Here is a 10,013-nt window from a genome sequence, read left to right on the forward strand (position 1 = left end):
ATTATAGAGGGTGAGTCAAACCCAACATATATGCCTAACCTTCGTTGAGGGCCCATTTTTGTACGTTGTGGTGGTGCTACAGGCACGTATACCGCACAACCAAAAATTCTTAAATGGGCTATATTTGGTTCATGACCAAATACTAATTGCGACGGAGAGTATTTATTATAATGTGTCGGTCTGAGACGTACAAGTGCTGCTGCATGTAAAATAGCATGACCCCAAACAGTAATTGGCAATTTTGTTTTCATTAGTAGAGGTCTTTCTATCAATTGTAGGCGCTTTATAAATGACTCTGCAAGGCCATTTTGAGTATGAACATGAGCAACATGATGTTCAATTTTTATCCCAATTGATAAGCAATAATCATTAAATGCTTGGGATGTAAATTCTCCAGCATTATCAAGGCGAATGGCCTTAATTGGATAATCTGGGAATTGCGCTCTTAATCTTATTATTTGTGCTAACAACTACGCAAATGCCAGGTTGCGAGATGATAACAGGCACACATGAGACCATCTAGATGATGCATCTATTAGGACCATAAAATATCTAAACAACCCACTAGGTGGATGAATAGGGCTACATATATCTCCATGTATACGCTCTAAAAATCCAGGAGATTCGATGCCGACCTTCAAGGTCGATGGTCTAGCAATTAATTTGCCTTGATAATAAGCAGCACATGAAAATTCATTATTTGTAAGAATCTTCTGGTTCTTTAACGGATGTCCAGTTGAATTTTCAAGAATTTGTCTCATCATTATTGATCCAGGATGACCTATTCGATCATGCCATAGCACAAATATATTTGGATCAGTAAGCTTCTGGTTTACGATTATATGTACTTCAATTGCACTAATTTTTGCATAATATAGGCCAGATGACAGAGTTGGTAATTTTTCCAAAATATATTTCTGGCCTGAGACACTCTTGGTTATACCAAGATATTCAATATTTATTTCATTTAGTGTCTCAACATGATATCCATTTCTGCGAATATCTTTAAAACTTAACAAGTTTCTTGGGGATTTAGAAGAAAATAGTGCATCTTCTATAACAATTTTTGTTCCCTTAGGCAGAATTATAGTAGCTCTTCCGGAGCCTTCTATCATTTTTGAATTACCAGAAATTGTAGTAACATTAGCTTTTCTTCTAAGTAAATTGGAAAAATATTTCTCGTCTTTAAATATAGCATGGGTTGTTCCACTATCAATTACACAAATATCCTCGTGATTTATCATTGATCCAAATAAGATTTGAGACATTTCCATATTTTCTTCACAAAGAAAGAAAGTCAATATTATAATTAATACATAATTTATTATACAAAATTTTATTTTATTACATGGATCTAGAAAAATACAAACATAATATTTAATACATACAACAACAAAGAGAATTGTTTAAATATTATCGGGCTTATCAACATTCATATTTACTTCTGGAAAATTAAAGAAATCAGCTACATCCAAATGCATGGGCTCAATATTATCTTCAAAGATAAAATTTGTCTCTGAATTATTTTCTGCCCTTTTCAGAGATGCCTGATATAGCTGAACAAGGCGCTTTGATGACCGGTAAATTCGCGACCAGTGCCCCACACCTCCACATCTATGACATATTGTTTCTGAATTATTCTTCGGTAAAGCTTCTGGCTTTTTACCCTGCCTTTTATATTGCTGATTATTTCTCGGTGTCAGTCGAGCATCATGATTAAAATTTCTTCTTTGACTACGACCACGATTGGGGCCATGGCCTCTTTCTCGTTGGTTAGAATTTGCCTGATTCACTTCAGGGAGTGGCAAAGAATCAACGGGCCGACTATCATAATTTTTCATTAATAATTCATTATGGCGTTCAGCAATAAGTAAGTGAGATAATAATTCAGAATATTTTGTAAAGCCTTTTTCGCGATATTCCTGTTGCAGGAGCATATTCGCGGGTGGAAATATGGAGTATGTTTTTTCAAGTTTATCTTGTTCTGTGATTTCATCTCCGCATAAAGTTAACTGAGCTATAATTCAAAATAAAGCAGAATTATATTCAGTTATATTTTTAAAGTCCATTAGTCTCAGATTTAACCAGTCATGACGTGCTTGTGGAAGCATGACCAACTTCAGGTGGTCATACCTTTTTTTAAAATTTTTCCACAATTTCAAGGGATCTTTTAATGTAAGATATTGTAATTTAAGACCCTCGTCAAGATGGTGACGGAGGAAAATCATAGCTTTTGCACGTCTTGACTAGATGCCTGGTTATCATCTTTGATGGTGTCTGCCAGACCCATCGATTCAAGATGAATTTCGGCATCTAGTGCCCATGAGGAGTAGTCTTTTCCAGAAATATCAAGAGGAGTAAATTCAATTTTGGAAATATTTGTCATTTTATAAAAATAAAATTAAATAAAACTCTTACCACTTTTGTTATCTTGAAAAATTAGCCGGAGCCTCGTGCTGATAACGTGTTGTAAAATACACTAAATTGAGCAAACAAAACGGAGAGGATAAGAGAATTAAAAGGAGAGGAGACGAGGAAAACAAATTCTTCCGTGTTGGTGTGTCAAATTTTGTGTACAAGGGTAAGAATTTATAGGAGAATAAGAAGTGATTGTGGGCAAGTTGCCCACTTTTAGTGGGCCCCACATGAAGAAAATTAAATGCAAGTAGGCAAGTGGACATTCAATCCAACTTGCTTTTTAACAATATATACATTTATTATATAGAGATAATACACACAATATATTTTTAAAGCTAAATCTCCTCTCTAGATATTTTTATTCTCTCATAGTATCAGAGCAGTAGTACTTATCCCTACTCTCTTTATTGTTTCTTTTTTCTTCATTAGACATGACAGAAAGCACTGAAACGATTGCTAGGACTCAAGTACCCGTTGATCCAAGCAACCCAAATCATCCTTACTTTATATCCCCATCAAATTCTCCAGATATCTTGTTGGTGAATTTAGTCTTCAATGATAAAAGCTTTGCTGGGTAAAAACAATCCAAGTGGATAGCTTTCAGTATGAAAAATAAATTTGAATTTGTAGATGGATCCACCAAAGAGCCCAAAGCGGGTAATAATCTTGATCCAGATCTATCAACATGATAATCTCTTAAATGTTAAATTCTATTTTCCATGAAATTTCTGAAAGTGTTTTGAATTATTCTATTGCTAAAGATATTTGGACTTTGTTGGAAGATAATTTTGGTCAAAATTTTGAACCACGACCGTTTCAACTCTAAAAACAACTCAGTGACACTATGCAAGGTCATCTAATATTTCTACTTACTATACTAACCTTAAACGTATGTCGAATGAGAAAGATACTTTGGATTTCTTCACACGTTGCTTTTTTGATTATTTTCATGGAGCAAAAGAGAAAAATATTTGTAATGATCCTCTAGGTTACTCCCTCCATTTTCTGATCTTTTCAGCATTCGGAGCTTTTTTATAGTGACCCCAAGTCATATATGACTTGTTGGCACAGACAATTTGTCGTTCATTTGGATTTTTCGTCCGTTTTCCTATTTTGGAGTTCTTGGAGTTGAATGATTGACTTGAGACAAACCTCCAGCAAAATGACCCCAAAATAGAACTTTGATGGTTTCATCAGATCCGGAATGATCATTTTAGGCTAGTAGCATGTCCGGATTGAGTTCCAAGGCTTTTGGTGTTAGTTTGAGCCATTAGGCGTTTTAGCCTTTAAACTTTAGTCTAAGTTTGACTTTGGTCAATATTCTAGATAGACATGGTCGGATTGAAATTTTGTTAGCGCGGTTAGCTCTAGAATATCGAGTTTGGTCTAGAGCAACCTTTTGTGTGGTTTCCGAGGCTTTCGGTCTCATTCTGAGCCTTCTTGTGGATTTTCGCTTAAAATGACATTGAGTATGGGATCCACTTTTTATCGTGATGAACACAAATGGAAATTCCAAGTGCATCATGGAGTTCAAAACGTTGAGTTTGATAGAGTATCATAGTTCATTTATGGACACGAGGATTCGAACGAATCGCTAGCACCCTATCAGAGATTTTGGACTTTGCCAAAAATTGATGTTGCAGCAAAATATGGCGCAAGACTATTTTCCTTCACGCTCGAGGGCAAGAGGCTTGGAGGCTTGGCATCTTCCCCTCTCCGTTCGCGATGCCAGTGTCGTGTTAGCAGAGCTTTGGTGGATTGCCTTCCACATTTGCGAATTCCAGTGGGCCTGGTCTCCGCATTCGATGAGCTCTTCCGCCGCATTCGCGAAGAACAATTTCACTGGTTTATTAAAGTTAGATCAGTGAAGCGAACTCAACTTATTCTCTTATGTTTATCTCACCATTTTGAGAGTTATACAACTCTGATTTGGGTGATTCAAAGTCTCGGGCATTCAGAATTAGCATGGCTACATAGTGATGTTTTCGAGAACTATTGGGTACTTTTCGTATAAGGTAAATTCTGCATTGAAACTGTTGTCCCTATTAATTTCTTAGCTTTAATGGCCATATTATTGCATGGGTTGTTTTTCCATAGTTTCGAGCATCAAATTGTGTTGTAATTTTGAACACAAGTTCAGTAAGCTCAAATAAATCTTTTCACAGAGTCGATTTTGATATTTTCAGTGTGGGTCTCACAATCTCATTTTAGATTCAATTTTGGCTTCATCCTCAAAAAATATGATTTTGGTGTCAAAATGTCCCTATTCACATTGTGATCGATATTTTCTTAGCGGGAGGCAATTGGAGGTGTGTTGAAGGTGGAAAGCATCAAATTAATGGATTCAGAGGTGGTCGGCTTTGAGGTAGGCTACAGTCTCCCACTTAAAATGAGCTTTATTAGATATTTGTTAGTATATTTTGCATGTGACTTAGGTTGGTACTTGTCGAGATTAGAGTTCTCCTCCTCCTATTCTATTTTCTTGATCCGGTTGAGACTTAGACTAGAATGATCCGGTGAAATCCTTAGCTTAGGTGATGGGCCTTATTTATTGCACTGCCTTAGCATTATTATCCTCTTTAGGATTTATATTTATGGACTTAGTCTAAGTTTGAGCCTTAGGTGCTTTAGTGTGTGTTTGTTGCCCTTATAACTAGGCGTAGCTTTTGGTAGAGCTTGTTATGGATGGTGAACCTTTATGCTAGTGCCTGAAACCTTTGTGGCTGGTCGTAGCCGTAGGTTTGGATTAGCTACGCTCCTTGGAGGTGAGATGGTATATTTTGGGGTAAGGCGCCGACTCTAGAGATATTTTCTCCCCCTATCGAATTTTAAGTCGATGCCGATTACTTTGCTTTTATTTAGCGATAGGCTTGAGATTCTATTTTATCTATTATTTTTTGTTGGGCCAGAGGTTGTATTCGAGGAGTGACTGGATCCCAAGTTAGTTCCTTTGCCTTGATAGTATGGTATGACTTGATGTTATTTTTTTTCGGTCTCTCTGTGTGTGTTTTGTTTGGATACTGATGATAGCATGCTTGCATTGATTGAATATTTTCACATGTTTTGTGGTACGATACTGGGTTCTTTATGGGTTTTTACTACTATTTTTGAGAAATCTTTCCCACATTTTACTAGTTTTAAGTTAGTCGTCATGGGATTCGTACCACCTGGCTCATTTGGACACTGGTTTTAGACTTATAAAGCATCGAGAATGTGCTCCTTTTTATTCTTACAGTTTCATAGGCATTGAGGATGTGCTCAGTTTTTATTGATATTCAGCGCGACATCGTCCTTTTTCTACATTGGCTGCATCTAGGATGCCTTTAGCCTATATTTGACTATTTGGCGCGGCATCTCCCTTTTCTACATCGACTTGGCTACTCACTCTCCGGTACCACTACGGGAATGCTTTATGTTTATGTAAGACCTGGTTCGGGCCCTAATAATATATACAGAATTCCTGTGTTCCCTATGGGCCCCTCTGGCCGGTGCACCACTAAACTAGATGAGGGAGTTACATGGGTTCCACCTATAAGGACAAGGGCCGGGGTTGGTCTATACACTTTTTGATGATCTCTTAGAGGTACTGATGATGTTACTGGTTTACTGTGAATTTGCATTCATTATCATTGCCTATCACCAGTATATTTGTTTGTTGTTTGGTCTCTTAATTTTATGGTGAGACGGGCATATGTTTGTCATTGTTTGTACCTTCCAAGGGTATGGGCGTCCGGTCGGTTATTATTTGATTATACTTGTACTTTTTCCTTGTTGTATTTGTAGTGGGTCTGTAGGGTGTCATAGTCTGAAGTCATTGTTGGTATTTTATGCTAGGTTCAGTTGAATTTGTCCTTAAGTGGCTATGTTATTAGTGGTGGCAGTTAGTATTCCATTCTTTATTAATTGACTACTATGGTATCTTTTTATTATAAATAGATTATGGGCTTGCACTTCAAATGCGTTTCTTGACTATGCTCTTTCACCTATGAATCCTATTGCTTTGACTTTTTTTTGTACTACCTTTTATTAGCTCCTGTTTAGTTATTTGTGTTGTATTTACCTGGTTATATGTTATTTATACTTTTTTTATCTATGGAGCTCAATCGTTCTATATCTACTAAGTAACCTTCGTTTGGTACGCATACTACTCTTCTGCATCCTGCACATCATAATAGTATGAATTATCATAATTGATTTGGACTGGTGCGGAGCAACTTTCGAGTAGGAGATTGGGAGCTTCTAGCGTCCGAAGTCGTCGATTTTCATCTATTTTGGGTTAGGACTAGTCTTTACTTGCTTTTGAAGACTATTTGTGCTTATATTTGTATTTTAAAATCCTTATATTCCTATGTTGATTTAGATGCTCAATTAATGAATGATTTCAAGTATTGGGTGGTTCCTTGTGTATTATTTTGTTGCTCACTTTCTTCTTCTTACTGTTATTGTTTCGCTTGCTTCTTTTGACTATCTTTTGTTTGATAGCCTGTTGCTTCTGGCTCCGGGTTATGGGTTAGATTTAGCTACTAATGGGTGTTAGTAAGTGTCATCATGACCTGAGAAATTCGATCGTGACAATATTCAGTCCAAACATGATGAATATCTGATTAAATTTTTAATGAGACTTGATTTCTCTTATTATGCTCATAGAGGAAATATATTGATTATTTCATCTTTACCTTCTATTTCAAATGCTTATGTTCTTTTAGGTCCAGAAGAAAAGCACAAAGACGTACATAATAATCCTAAATTTCCTTGAGAATCCTTTTTTTTAATATGGCTAATCAAGCCAATGCAAAAATCTTTTTCTATAATTTCAGGGCACGAATAATTTTTTTATGATAATAAGAAATTCATTATTTTATTACAAATATTGTAAGAAACCAGATCATCTTATTTCAAATTAACTAGGATTTTTTTTCAAAATTCAGCTCAAGGTCATGCAGTGACATCCAATGAGTTTTTTGGAGATTCTTTCATGCATGATGAAGATCCTACAGATCAGGGAAAATTCCTTACAATATAATAGTTAGCTCAAGTGAAACAAATGTTTCAACAAGCGTTTTCAGTGAACAAAGTAGCAATAATTCTAATGCCATACCCTTTATTAACTGTGCTGGTATAACTCTATGTCCTAGTCCATTTTATCTAAATTTGTATATTGATTCTAAATTATATATTAAGAATACATAGATAATCAAATTAGGTGTAGATGAGCACATGAGTTAGGAATTTCTACTTCAATTTTAAATCTCTTTCTAAGCTTATGTATGTCAGCTTGCCTAAGTCCCATAAGGCTAAGGTCTCATATTTAGGGTCTGTCAAGATTTTCTTTAACTTAATCATTCTCAATGTCTTATTTGTACCTAGCTTTCACTTCAATCTTTTATTTGTCCACAAGTTATGCAAACAAACTTGTTTTTCTGTACTTTCTCTCGTTGTTTCATGCATGCCCTTCAATGAAGAGCCCAATGATACTTGGTGAAATAACTGCTTAAGTTGCTGCAGTAAATCCCTTGAGTGGCAACTTTAAGGTGTTGCAACTATTTAAGTTGCTACAATAATTTGTTGCAGCAACTTAATTAGTTGATGAAGCAACTACTTATGTTAACTGAAAATCCCTTAAGTTTCAATCTTAAGGTGTTGCAGCAATAACTACTTAAGTTGCAGCATCAACTACTTAAGTTGTTGCAATAAATTCTTTAATTTTCAATCTTAAGTTGTTGCAACAACTGCTTAAGTAGCTATGGTTTTAATTTCTTAATTTACAACCTTAAATTATTGCAGTAACTTAAGTTGTTGTAGCAACTGCTTAAATTAGTGTAGCAACTTAAGTAGTTGTTGAAGCAATATAAGCAGTTGTTGCACTCACTTGTTAGAATAAAATATAATTTGTGTACTCTTTGATCAAATATAGTAGATTGTTTTCCTATTATATTGAAAAATTATTTATATTAATATATGATTTATGTCTTATCTCATATGTGTAGCTAAAATGGCTCCAAGAAAGAGAAATAATAATTCAAGCACTTCTCCTCGAAAATCTAAAAGAATTAGTACACAAGCCCAAAGATTAAAAAAAAGCAGAAGCAGCAACATCTCCTAATAAAGTGGCACTAATTGCCGAAAAGAAGAAGAAGCGGAAGAAGCAACATCTCCTAAAAAATTGACACTACTTGTTGATTATCCCACGATTTCAGATAGTCAGAAAGCTTCTAGCCCTAGACATACGGATGAGCTTTCTGAGTCCCAACATCAATCTACAGTGGAGAAGTCTACACAAGAAGAAGAAAATGTAGATGATAAAGATTATTATTCATCAAAACAGGCAAGCAAATCAGAACACCAAAAAAATTCTGAAAATAGAGATTTCTTTGATGTCAGAAATGGTGATCAGGTTGGTGATGTTGAGAATGTCTTGAGGATGATGATAATGATTTGTTTCTTGAAAAAAGAACAAAATACCTTCATGATAGACTCGTCCTTCATCTTTTGTTGTCGATTCTCCTTCTGACAGTCCTTCAATAGATGATATCGTCAAGACTATTAAATTTTCATATTACGACTTGCATACTTTGATGGACAATCAGCTTCCTGATTTGAAGGGTGGTAATGTTGTTCAGTTAGGTATGGAAAAATTATTCAGTGAATTTAAAAAGATTCTTAAGGAAAAAAAATTAGAAAGATTTTTCCGATTTAGTATATTTGGAAAGTATCTAGACCTGTCTAATAAAATAACTCCATTTCATATGAAGTTGGTATATCAACTTGTTTGACAAAAAATTATTGGTGATGATACAAATGTACATTGGATCAACTATTATGACATGCCGATTTATTTTGGCATGAAAAAAATTGCAATTATGACAAGCTTATACTTTCATAGTACTCTTAGTGTTGTCCAATTAAAAAAGTCATCCAAGTCAACTCAGATTGTCGCGAGTCATAGCAAATTGCTTAAGTTTATTGGAAAGAGCTTCACAGAGAATGATTTGATTTTCCTTCTAAATTCAAGTCCTGAAAAGGTTGAAAAACATACAAGAAGTCACTATGCTTACTATGGTTCGTGCACAATATGCTTTGTGCGCGTGATTCAAGCACAAAAATTTGTTGCAACTGAATTGAGCTCTCTGCCAGCTGCAAAGCATTCAGTGCTCAATCATGGGGCCTAGAAATCTTCAACCTCACCATTGATTTTGATCAATATTTTTTATTCTTATTATTATTGAGTTCATTATTGATTATTTTGATCCTTGGTGATTTTATTTTATATAGTCTTGGGCATTTGAAGCTATTCCCCACCTTCGTACTCAATTTAAGAATTTATCACAAGAAGTTACTTGTCCAAGGATTCTTAGATGGTTTGGTGCAAAGAAAATAATTTAGTTACAATTTATTATTTGTTTAAGCCCCCTACTGATTTAGTAAGCCTCATTTTATATTTATATACCTTTAAAATTTATTTTAAAAGACTAATTCTGCCTCAACCAATTTGAACTTGTTTCAGCAACTTTCACAATTGTTGAATATTATTCAGCAAATTGGTTAGTTGCAATGCTAGTCTAAGCAGTTGTTGTATTATATTCAGCAGTTATTAT

General features: G+C 35.0%; 1 long non-coding RNA gene across 1 annotated transcript; it reads left to right on the plus strand.

Annotated features, from left to right (window-relative positions):
* The first annotated feature begins 2,756 nt into the window (after positions 1-2,756).
* On the plus strand, positions 2,757-8,937 carry LOC129888274 (uncharacterized). The gene is made up of 3 exons (XR_008766611.1): positions 2,757-3,075; positions 7,347-7,534; positions 8,406-8,937. It is a non-coding gene; the product is annotated as an uncharacterized LOC129888274 (long non-coding RNA).
* Positions 8,938-10,013: the final 1,076 nt, after the last annotated feature.

Source organism: Solanum dulcamara, chromosome 1, assembly GCF_947179165.1.
Source record: "Solanum dulcamara chromosome 1, daSolDulc1.2, whole genome shotgun sequence".
NCBI lineage: Eukaryota > Viridiplantae > Streptophyta > Magnoliopsida > Solanales > Solanaceae > Solanum > Solanum dulcamara.